The following is a 13,514-nucleotide window of genomic DNA, read 5'->3' on the forward strand; positions in this document are numbered from 1 at the left end:
CTACAGCCGCCTGTAGTCCTCCTATGCATGTAGCTGTAGCTGCCGACTCCTCCCAAAGTGGAGCCCCCTCGCCAAAAAAAGAGTACCCCCCCCAAAGGCCCACGATCTCCAAAAAAAAAGTTCTTTTGTTTATTGGTTTTAAACCTTTGTCTCCCCCCCCCATGGGGTTATGAAAAAGGACCTTATTAATACCTAGGGTCACCCTTGACTGCAAGTATGCACCTTTAATAAATGTCCTACACACTAACCACCATTATGCGCAATGTTCATTGGCTCTTCCCACACCCTCCAGGTCCCCTAGGGTTAGGGTTAGGGTTTACAAGCACATAGCCAGGATACACTGTACATGATGAATTGCCAAAAATACATAGGGCCGTGACATACCCCCCTCTTGAAAAATGGCAAGCATCCTCGATTGCATCTTGGTGATACAACAAGGCATCAAAGCAGAACCACACTGATAACAAAGGCTACCCATAAAGCAAAATATTAGCCATGTGATCCCAAAGAGTGTGCAGAGTGCAATATGGCAAGATCAGTAGATGTACTGTCAGGTCAGTAACTTCGGGTGAGCTGCACCAAGTGACCTCTAGATGACATTCGAGCCTGTCTATAACAAGGGAACGGACATGCTACCCCCCTCTTGAGCATCAGGAAATTCTCTAAACCTATGCGGGTTGTTGCAAGATCAGGGTATCCAGTTTTATCTAGTTTATGCTGGACTGGGACAATTCTTGGAGAGCAAATTTGGGGGGGTAAGATACTTTAAATGAGATCAAGCAACTAATAGAAAGTACACATGCACTTAAATTAACTCCATATAACTTAAATTAATATAAATTAGTCTAATTAATCAAAATTAAATAAAAATATGATGAAATGATAAAAATTTGATCTTTCCATACTTAGAGTGATCCAATGTTTTTTTCCATAGATGCACCATTACAAGTACACTAGTTCTTATAGACTCTAGATGATTTACATCAAAAATGTAATTTTACTAATTAGATTATGAATATTTACAGGCCGTCTGAGAGCCTAGAATTTTTTTGGAAAAGAGATCATTAAAAATCTAACCATTGGATTTGTAATTTTTACTAACCACCACATTCTAACAATGTCTCACTATCTGCCACTCTTTTGATCTACAAGATTGAGCATTTTAAGTGGTAGTTGTTGTGGGTACAAAAAATGGCATATATTATAACACTTTAAAGACCTTGAAATATTTAAAGAAAATAGACAAATAGCTTAAAATTTTCTCAAAAAATCAAGTTAAGCTCTATATTATGTGAAAATCTAAGGTACAAAGTGGGAATCACATATGAGTTTATATGTAAAAGATATTAGCATTTTATGAAATCAGTCCAAATTTGGGACATCAGGTATACATTGACTTTGTACCTAAGGAAATGAGGACTTTTGACTATCTAATGCTTAATCAGATTCTGAAACTATATTCCCAACTTTGAATGTGATGTTCCAACAAAAGAACTTGAAAGGAAATTCCTTCATTTTCTAGGAGAGATTAGCTACTAAAGGTAAACAAATGCCTGTTTTTTTACTGTTTACAGGGTGCCTGAGTGGACAAAACTGGGCACCCTGTTCTTGCAACCACCCATGCTCTCATGAACCTCTTAAAGCTCTTTAAAGTTTGAAATTATAAAAGTGGATTGCTAAACTCACGAAACTCAAGATACAGAAGGCGGTGTGAGACTTGTGTAACAGGATCCTTAATTGCGAATACTCCCATTGCATGTTACACCGGCTGAGCCTCATCCGATACACTCAAGCTTTCAATCATAACCTTGAGCTCTTTCTTGGTAACACACAGTCTACCATGCATCAACAAAAAGCCATCCTTGAGAGTATAATGATCATGCTGCTGATCCTCAGACTCCCCTCAAACACCTGATCATAGATCCTACCAAAGTCCTCATCCCGCGTATACTGCTCTTTCATCTCATCAAGCTCATGATGATGATAAGCAAGTGAAACTGTTCAGATGTGGCATGCAGGGAATTGATTATAGTAATCAGTAATCAAAACCTTAGGCTACAATGAATGGTTACAATGAAGATCTATAAATAGATCTGTGATGCGGTCCTAGATGAGGATCCTTCTTGGGATCAGAGGGATAGGCTAAATGATGATGATGAGGATTGTTCCCTACTCCAATGGTGAGGTCCACCACTTGAATGCCAACTTTCTGCTATGTAGCAGGGTAGGGAGATGAACTATGTGTGTTGAATATGCTATCCTATACTGCTAATTTGCTTCTCCCTTGATCCCTAGATAGGAAACACTCGAGAGGTGAGTATGCTCAGATGATTATGCTGAAATGATGCGATGGCTTATATATGCTATAAATGATGCTGGATGGGCAGATAAACTACTATCGGCTAGGTGTTAATGCTCATGACTACCATAATTCTTTTAATGCTGTCGGCTCTGCTGTAGAGATGCTGTCGGTGGCTGGTCATAACAGCCGCGACTTGATGCCATAAATGCTCTAAATGCTATAAATGCCTTATGTGTGCTGAAGATGGGGCTGAACCAGTCCCATACATGCTAAGAATTCCTAGACAATACTTGGATACTAACGGCTAAATGTATCAATAGTACTTGATTAAATGTTTATAATGCCTAGATGTTGCCATGTCACTTGTACACGCCTAGGTGTGCACGTGACATGAGACCTGTGGCTTCCCTTGACAAAACATCTACCACAAAATTCTTTTTCCTTTCACATGAACAATCTGAAAGTGAAACATAGATGAAAAGTTGGCCCATCTCATATGCTTCTGAGAAAGCTTAGTCTCCCCTCCCTCAAATTCATTGCTTTGTGCCTCTTGCATGCCTTAGTGCCTCTGCATTTTGGCGATATTGAGAGCAGGTCCATACCAGTGTTTCTCTCCCCATCTCTCTCTCTCTCTCTCCCACTCTCTCTCTTGTGGTTCCACTTTCCCATCTTCCCTTGTGCATTCCTTCAGATGCATTCCTTCAATGCGCGCGTAGGTTAAGAACTAGTGCATATTCATGGCAAGCTAGGTTGAGAATTTTGGTTACATTGATAGTCATAAATAGAGTTCAATCAAGTTTACTTGTGTTTGATTCCTCTCTCACCATGGACTATGGGTGCAATTCTTCCACTTCCATGTGTACCCATGGCGTACCTAAGGAAGGCTGGCGTCTTGATAGCTATCATCAAGAGGATATTATGATCATTAGGCCACTCGAGGGAGGATATCGAGGAGGATTTGGTAGAGTATGCATAGTTGAGTACATTCGAGCTGAGGAGGTGACAGTAGGTTGTCTCGTGATTGCAGTACGTCCAATCTAGCCTGGCGAGGGTACATCGAGTCACCATGCTCGCACATAGGGAGTTGGATCAGGACATGAGACAGCTTGCGATGTTGATAGGTATCTTCTGTTTCTTCACCATAAGATAAGTTTTATCAATGTCAGAGGTTTAATTTCCTGTCACTTTTTTTGTAGAGCTACACATGATGTTGCCATTGCACCAGACACAGCCACACAGGGACATGCGATCCAAGAGGAGGTATTTTTCATATACTCACCATAGATTGATGATAATATTTATCAATGTCAGTTATTTAATTTTCTATTATCTATTTTACAGGGATAGATGGGATCCCCATGACGATCAGCCATCTAGAGAGGTGCGACATAGAGAGAGGTATGAAACTTGATTAAATTTGTTTGTATTTATTAATATTTAGGGACTCTCTAAATATAATTTTTAATTGCATCATTGACAACGATGGTAGCATCATGGCGTTAGGGGGGGGTGGCAACATCTTTCGTCATAGGATGAGAGATCTTGTAGATCTCTACATGCCGCGTATACACGTATTATGGGCGTAAATCAATTTGACTTGTTCTCTTTAGATGATGACTGTATTTTTAATAATGTGATTAATAAACATAGTTTATGTTTAAATTCCAACGACTAGGATGAGACATCAAAGAAATATGTGATCACGTTTGGAGTGGGATGGAGTTGCAAGGGGCTCCTTTTAGGGATTGCTATGTTATTGAGACATTGATGCGATAATGCACGGTAAGATAATACTATTGGATATAACTCAAATTTAGGAATTTTGGAAAATGTGCACAATTTTGGGACAATTCTTTGTTAGATCCGATACAATGTTTACTGTGCGATATGTAAGATTTATTATTGGATGTTCTCAACAAGCATTTTAATAATGCGATATGATTTATATACTATTGTACATTTGTAACAAGTATATATGATGTTGGTGGGATGTAAATTTGCCTGCACACACACACACACACATGCACACCAAGAATTAAGTTTGTTTATATCACATAGCCTCCAGTTGACCATCAAACACAGAAACTTTAACAAAGAAAGGATATTCAATGTAACTTTAAGTTGCAAGAAAGACTAGGTGATAGAATTAAAAACATCACCATCTTTATTGAATCAAAATTCTTGAACAATGGGGGTGAACCATAAATCTAAAAGCTTAAGAAAGCCTTACAATCTGAATAATGATTGAACTATGAGTTTGGTAGCTTCATACAACATTGCTAAAAGATTACGAAGCTAGTTGCCCCATGTGCTAACAAATCATTCTTTCTCAACTGCACCATTAGAGCCAATTTGGACAAGAAAAGGGCTGTCTAAGGATCTAAAAAGGGGCAACTTAAAAAAGACCATGAAGATCTTACCAAAACTATTCAACATGGGTACTCATTGGATAGAGCTCATCAAGCGCCACCTGTGGACCATTTGAGCGCTAAATTTGGAGTTCATATGTAAAAGTTATGGCTAAAATAGTGCAAAATGTTCCAAAAGTAAGTGAAGGAGATCTTGACACGTGTACAAAAATGCCATACTTCTTGACACATGGCTCCTCCTTGTCCCTTAGATCAAGAATAGAGAAACCCTAAACAGCCCTTTTTTCATCCAAATTGGCCCTAATGTGACGTGTGATGGTGCCTCACTTTCATGTTGATTCAATTGATTCTGTTTGGCCTTGAGTATTATAGCCTTTGGAATCTTGATTTTCTCTGGAAGTCGTCCACCCTTGGGCTTCCATGCCCAAATGATGTAGCTAGTGTCTTCCCCAGTGCTGAGGATCATTTCTGTTCTCTCGCCAATACTTGTTCCAGCAATCCTTATAAACCTCCACATCACTTGCATTCTTCTTCTTTGAAATTGGTGCCCAATATTGTATCTGAACTTGTAGGTAGTTTATCGAGTTGTTGTTTTGATCAACATCACTTGTTGTCACTCCCAACCATATTGGGTAATTTGCATCACAAGGTTGTACAAGCACAAAATCTCCTTTAGACACATCAAGAGTCGGGTTGAACTCTTCAGTAGGTCTGTTGCACATTGGACAACAATAATGGTCCTCATTTACATCAAACCCTTCATCTACATTATCCTCCACTTGAAGGTTAAGAGGCTCAGCTTTTTCACATACACTCCTTGGCCAAAAGTCATGAAATCCAATGTCTTCCCTTGCACTAGGGGTTTGCATGTTTAGCATAAGATTCTCCCAATAGGCAAGGACCGGATTGATCCACTTAGCATAATCACTTTGGTCTCCTTTCTCTTGCAAGTGCTCTTTCCACCAATTGACATGTTTTTTTAAGCCCTCCACAACCTTCTCATTTTCCTTAGCATACTCAAAGGGTGGCAATACTTTCGGAAAACCTTCAGGAAGCTTGGGTTCTCCTTGGTCATTTCTCTTCCATAACTCTATACCGCTTTCTGGTAACCAATCAACATTTTTGGGGTGTACTTTGTATTGCATCAAAGGTATTCCATCACTCATATAAAACCTGAAGAATTGCAATGGCTTTGAAAGTCCAATCAAGCTATCGACTCCATCATGCAAGCATCCCTTGACAAAGCCTTTGAAGTCTGCCACCTTTTGTAGGAGAAAGGGTGCTGGATGCATGCTAACACACTTATTAAAGATCTTCATCAAATGTGGAAATGTGAAAATGCTTTGTTTCCTCAACTTCTCAGAGAAGCGACTAAACAATGCATCAATATCTTCATGAGTATGACCAACCATAAGAAAACCAAGCTGCACCATATCAAACACTCATCGTGCAACCAATAGGGATAGATAGGCAAATACATAACGATTCTTATTTTCAGAACCACAATTGTCAAGCTGCAACAACAATGTCCTTGGTAATCTCTTGAAAAATGTCCTTGAATTTGATGGCATTAAACTTGAGACATTGCCCTACACATGTGTGTTAGTATGAAAGACTGACTGCATATGTGAAGAAAAATTTCCCTTTGTATCCACATTTGTTTCTACATGTGTCTCTGCATCTGCATCCTCAATGCTCTGCTTGCAATATGCGTTTCTCTCCTTTAGCACTTCCATATATGTTGATACAGGGCCATAGCAGACAAAACACAATAAAAAAGATCTGTTCGTGGTTCTGCATCTGAGTTTTGTGAGCTCAAGTCACCATACATGTGTTGCTCTCCTCTTTCTAAGTTTCTTAAACATTTTGAGAGATGAAATTGTGAAGTTGGGATCACTTGGCCATAACCCCAAGGCAAAGTGACCATAAGCTGTTTGTCCATGTCCATGAGTGAGCATTCTTGTTAAGGATATTGGAAGCCTCTCAACCCCATTGAGAGATTTAGGAACTGGTTTAATTTAAAATATGGCAGTCTTACTTTGGTCCATCTTATCTTGTATAATACACAAATACCTGTTTGGGTTCATTTCAGAAGAGCTCCTCCAAGCATAGTAAAGATTTCAGAAGAGCTCCTCCAAGCATAGTAAAGATTTCTACAACTCATTTGCTGCAACATGTGTGCCCTTCTTTGTGCCATGTATCTGGCATGCTCCTCTTGATTTTTTGTTGATTCCAACTTGACCTTGATTGCCGTACAAATGTCACATTTTGAGAAGGTGCTGGTTTTTGATAAACTATCTATCTTGAACTCTGTGTTCCACAATCTTGAGAATGATGGTTGTGACAGTGGCCGGTATTCGAATGAGACAAGTGTGTCATTCACTTCACACAATATGTCCACCTGTTTGTACATTGTTGGTAGAACACGTTGGGTCTCACAGGCTCCATGCATAGTTATCCTTGACCTATGTGGCAATTGATCGGCATTATTATATATGAAGTCCTGTATGATTGATTTTGCCATCTCAACATGTGTCATGCCCTTCCATATTATCCCACTGTTGCCATGACTGACATTACATGCACCATTCAAGAGCTTCTTTCTGAGCCTATAGAATGTTGACTTACCAATGCCATGCATTACATACCATGCTTTACTACAAACCTTCTTCCCATCAAATGTGAACTCAAAGAACTCGTTATCTTGACCTTGTCTATAGGCCATGCCCATGCAATCCAGTACAAATGTGTATCGTGTACTATAGCTCTGTCCCCAAAAGTGTACCCTAGCTTGCATGATTTTTGATCTATCTCCAAATTGACATCGCTTCTCGCAATCAATGGTTGCGACGTTGTGAATGTTTGCAACATCACATTTTTTGCTAGCGCCATGGGTTTTATCGTAATTTTTCATTACCCTTACCCTATGGACATAGCTCCTTTTCTTATTTGTCCCTTCAATGATATCATAGTCAGTGATCATGGCATCATGGTGTCTGTCCATCAGAACTATCGCCATCATGGCCCTCTACATCATCATCCTCTTTTTCATCACTTGAATTGTTTAGGCTATCAATTTTTTTTTTGCATGAAGTGATCTCGAATACCCTCATCAATAGAAGAAGATTCCGTGTCCACTAATAACTCAAATTTAGGAATTTTGAAAAATATGCACAATTTAGGGACAATTCTTTGTTAGATCCAATACAATGTTGACTGTGCGATATGCAAGATTTTTTATTAGATGTTCTCAACAAGCATTTGAATAATGTGATATGATTTATGTACTATTGTACATTTGTAACAAATATATATGATGTTGGTGGGATGTAAATTTGCTTGCACACACAGACACACATGCACACCAAGAATTAAGTTTGTTTATATCACATAGCCTCTAGTTGACCATCAAACACAGAAACTTTAACAAAGAAAGGATATTCAATGTAACTTTAAGTTCTAAGAAAGACTAGGTGATAGAATTAAAAAGATCACCATTTGTATTGAATCAAAATTCTTAAACAATGGGTGAACCATAAATCTAAAAGCTTAAGAAAGCCTTACAATCTGAATAATGATTGAACTATGAGTTTGGTAGCTTCATACAACATTGCTAAAAGATTACAAAGCTAGTTGCCCATGTGCTAACAAATCATTCTTGCTCAACTGCACTGACGTGTGATGGTGCCTCACTTTCATGTTGATTCAATTGATTCTGTTTGGCCTTGAGTATTATAGCCTTTGGAATCTTGATTTTCTCTGGAAGTCGTCCACCCTTGGGATTCCATGCCCAAATGATGTACCCAGTGCTGAGGATCATTTCTGTTCTCTCGCCAATACTTGTTCCAGCAATCTTGATTTTCTCTGGAAGTCATCCACCCTTGGGATTCCATGCCCAAATGATGTAGCTAGTGTCTTCCCAGCGCTGAGGATCATTTCTGTTCTCTCGCCAATACTTGTTCCAGCAATCCTTATAAACCTCCACATCACTTGGATTCTTCTTCTTGGAAATTGGTGCCCAATATTGTATCTGAACTTGTAGGTAGTTTATCGAGTTGTTGTTTTGATCAACATCACTTGTTGTCACTCCCAACCATATTGGGTAATTTGCATCACAAGGTTGTAAAAGCACAAAATCTCCTTTAGACACATCAAGAGTCGGGTTGAACTCTTCAGCAAGTCTATTGCGCATTGGACCACAATAATGGTCCTCATTTACATGAAACCCTTCATCTACATTATCCTCCACTTGAAGGCCTCCACTTGAAGGTTAAGAGGCTTAGCTTTTTCGCATATACTCCTTGGCTAAAAGTCATGAAATCCAATGTCTTCCCTTGCACTAGGGGTTTGCATGTTTAGCATAAGATTCTCCCAATAGGCAAGGACCGGATTGATCCACTTAACATAATCACTTTGGTCTCCTTTCTCTTGCAAGTGCTCTTTCCACCAATTGACATGTTTTTTTAAGCCCTCCACAACCTTCTCATTTTCCTTAACATACTCAAAGGGTGGAAATACTTTTGTAAAACCTTCAGGAAGCTTGGGTCCTCCCTGGTCATTTCTCTTCCATAACTCTAGTGACCGCTTTCTGGTAACCAATCAACATTTTTGGGGTGTACTTTGTATTGCATCAAAGGTATTCAATCACTCATACAAAACCTGAATTGCAATGGCTTTGAATGTCCAATCAAGCTATCGGCTCCATCATGTTAGCATCCCTTGACAAAGCCTTTGAAGTCTGCCACCTTTTGTAGGAGAAAGGGTGCTGGATGCATGCTAACACCCTCAGTAAAGATCTTCATCAAATGTGGAAATGTGAAAATGGTTTGTTTCCTCAACTTCTCAGAGAGGCGACTAAACAATGCATCAATATCTTCATAAGTATGACCAACCATAAGAAAACCAAGCTGCACCATGTCAAACACTCCTCATGCAACCAATAGGGATAGATAGGCAAATACATAATGATTCTTATTTTCAGAACCACAATTGTCAAGTTGCAACAACAACGTCCTTGGCACAAATGTTGCATTTTGAGAAGGTGCTGGTTTTTGATAAACTAACTGTCTTGAACTCTGTGTTCCATAATCTTGAGAATGATGATTGTGACAGTGGCCGGTATTTGAATGAGACAAGTGTGTCATTCACTTCACGCAATATGTCCACTTGTTTGTACATTGCTGGTAGAACACGTTGGGTCTCGCGGGCTCCATGCATAGTTGTCCTTGACCTATGTGGCATTTGATCGGCATTATTATCTATGAAGCCCAGTATGATTGATTTTTCCATCTCAACATGTGTCATGCCCTTCCGTATTATCCCACTGTTGCCACGACTGACATTACATGCACCATTCAAGAACTTCTTTCTGAGCCTATAGAACGTTGACTTACCAATGCCATGCATTACATACCATGCTTTACTATAAACCTTCTTCCCATGAAATGTGAACTCAAAGCACTCGTCATCTTGACCTTGTCTTCTATAGGCCATGCCCATGCAATCCAGTACAAATGTGTATCGTGTACTATAGCTCTATCCCCAAAAGTGTACCCTAGCTTGCATGATTTTGGATCTATCTCCAAATTGACATCGCTTCTCACAACAATCAATGGTTGTGACGTGAATGTTTGCAACATCACATTTTTTGCTAGCTCCATGGGTTTTATCGTAATTTTTCATTACCCTTATCCTGTGGACATAGCTCCTTTTCTTATTTGTCCCTTCAATGATATCATAGTCAGTGATCATGGCATCATGGTGTCTGTCCATCAGAACTATCGCCATCATTGCCCTCTATATCATCATCCTCTTTTTCATCACTTGAATTGTTTAGGCTGTCAATATTTTTTTGCATGAAGTGATCTTGAATACCCTCATCAATAGAAGAAGATTCTGTGTCCACTAATGGTTCACCATTATCAAATGTGAGTTGCCTGATCGGCCAACTAACCAAATTCAGACCTGAAACACAAGTTGAACTTGGATGCAAAGATCCTCCTTCTATAATGACACCCAAGCTACTCTCCCTTAGTTCTCTACAATTTATAGCCTCGTATGGGTGGACCAGCAATACGACTCCATTGCCAAGTTTTGTAGATTTGTTGTCATCCCCCCAGAGGATGACACTTTTCTCTTTCCAGCTCTCCCTATCTATAAAGTGATCTTCTTGATCAACAAGAAGTTCCACAAAATTATCCTCTTTGGTATTAGTAATGTCTTTGTCCATAACAAGGTTGACCAATGGCCATTTGATGATGCTTCCAACTGCTTGAGACATTGTTCTTGCATCCATTGTGGCAAATGGAATGAGAAATGTGTCATCAAAGCTTTGTTGAACATGTATTGCTGCACATGTCTCACCATTGAATTGAAACCACATGTTTGAGATGCATCAATGGAATGAATAACCCCGCGTGTCTTCCTTGCAGAACCATCAATGAGAAACACTAAAGCACCTTGTTTTAGACCCTGCAATCCTTGAGAAAATCAAGATCTCAATAAGAAAGATTGAAGCGGTGTTTTTACGGTAGTACACAAAACTATAAATGTAATTCAATCTCAACATGAGTTCATGCTCCAACCAAAGTTTGAATCTCACCTATCAATACTAGTTTGCTAGGAGGCTAGGCTCCATCTAAAGCTTGAGCCTTGCTTGCATATGCTAGCTTGTTATAGTAGGAGGCTCTATGAGCCTCACCATCATATGTTAGTTTTCTAGGAGGCTCCAGTTAAAGTTATCATCCTCACTTGCATAATATATTAGTTTTCATATGTTAGCTAGAAGGGTAGGCTCCTCCAACAAAAGTTTAAGCCTCACCCGCGGATGCTAGTTTGCTTCTAGGAAGCTGAAAGTAAAGTTTGAACCTCACCCATAGATGCTAGTTTGCTTGGAGGCTCCAACCAAAGTTCGAGCCTCACCTTCATATGCTAGTTTGTTATTAAGAGGTCCCAATTGAAGTGATAATCCTCACCTCATGTATATGCTAGTTTTCCAAGAGGTAGGCTTCATCACCCTCTGCATCTGGCCACACCGTTTCATTGGGATATTGAGTCAAGGTATGGTGTCAATTAGCCATCAATGTTTCATAGCTACAAAAGGCAAAGGTGAGTGGTTACAACAGCAGCAAAGGCAAAGAGAAAGCAATAGAGAGAAACAATATGCTAGTGAAGAGAATGTGACATGGAAATGAGCAAATGGACATTGGATTTGAGACTCTTCTCTTTTGTGAGGCTGAAACTCAAGTTTGAGCCATTGTGCATTATATAGATTTTAGTTGAATTTTTAATCGCATAGTTTATAAGTATATTTGGGTGTATGGGGAAAGAGGGAAGAAAAGAAGAAATCTCAAGCTCAAGCTCAAGCTCAAGGCTCAAACTTGAGTTTGAGCCTTGTCTATTACACAAGCAAGTAGGAATAGAGAGGGAAGCTAGGATAATCCCAGAGAACAAGTGGGGTGTGGGTGAAGAAAGGTATATAAACAAAAGTGAAACTAACTATAATCAAAAGACCTGGGCTTGGGCTTGGGCTTGGTTGGGCTTGGGAGAAGAAACCGAAAAAAACTTTCTGCCTTCTCGCGCTCCTGCCCGTCGTGCCTCCTCGCGCACCGGTGTTCCCGCCCGCCCCGTCTCTTCCTCGCCGTCCCCTCGCGCACCAGCGCTCCCGTCTTGGCTGTTGCGCCCCGCGCCCCTTTGCCTCGCACCGACGCTGCCGCCTTGGCCGCCCCGTCTCTGCCTCGCAGTGCGACGCGCCCGTCGCCGTCTGCCTCCTCGCCGTGCGCCGCCCCGCGCCTGCTGTCGTGCACCACCGCCCGCCCTCGCACTGCTGTCGTGCTTTCGACCGCGTCCGCCCTCCTCGCACACTGTTGGCACTCCAGACTGCATCCCCAATTTCGAATTTCGAATTTCCCCCTTTTCCCAAAAGTGTCCGATGACCACGTTTGTAATTTGAAATTTGAATTTCCCCCTTCCCTAAATGCATTTCCCCACCAATTTTGAATTGATTCTGTGTGGTGAGCATACAATGCTCGTCATCGCCATCGCGCACGCGATTCTGTGTGGTGAGCGTACAGTGCTCGTCATCGTAGTTGCCATCGTATGCAATAATCATCTCTGTTTCTTGTCTCTGAAGTACTCGCTCAGCCCTGCATCCTCCTGCACTTCAAACAGTTTCTTTTTCTCCCGCAATCGACACGTCTGCGTTGGTTCTGACCTCTATTTCCTACAAAACCATCATGCCCACACGCCATCGGAGACTTCAAGCATCCGCCACGTCTGTGCAACATCGGAGACTTTCGTGCGCCCATTTGCGTTTCGTGTGTTCCCTCATCTAATTGAATACTTTATGCAACAAGTAAGTCCTTCTTTAATTGATTACAGTAATCAATATAAACGCTTACTTGATTGCATGCTAAGTGTGCCATTTGTCAATCGTTGCTCGTCATAAATTGTTTGCACTTCTTGCTGCTCTCTTTTGTATCTTCACATATGTCGAGAACCTGTAAAACTGATCTTTGTGCACATTATATAATCTAAATGACAAGCGTTCCCTATATAAACATGGTATATGTGTCACATATCTGAGTGCACAACAACTTAGATATAGACTCCACCTTAAGTTCAAGCCTCCCCTACATAGAACTTATGTGTTGACGCTCGACCTAGATTGAGTCTTTGTTCTCCATGTTAGTGTACCCCGACCTTAAGGCTCGAACTTGAGTTTGAGCCTTTGCTCTCCATGCTAGTGCACCCCGGCCTTAAGGCTCGAACTTGAGTTTGCTCCTTTGCTCTCCATGCTAGTGCACCCCGGCCTTAAGGCTCAAACTTGAGTTTGAGCCTTTGCT

Source organism: Cibotium barometz, chromosome 34 (genome assembly GCF_041138505.1).
Source record: "Cibotium barometz isolate CiBa-2024 chromosome 34, ASM4113850v1, whole genome shotgun sequence".
NCBI lineage: Eukaryota > Viridiplantae > Streptophyta > Polypodiopsida > Cyatheales > Cibotiaceae > Cibotium > Cibotium barometz.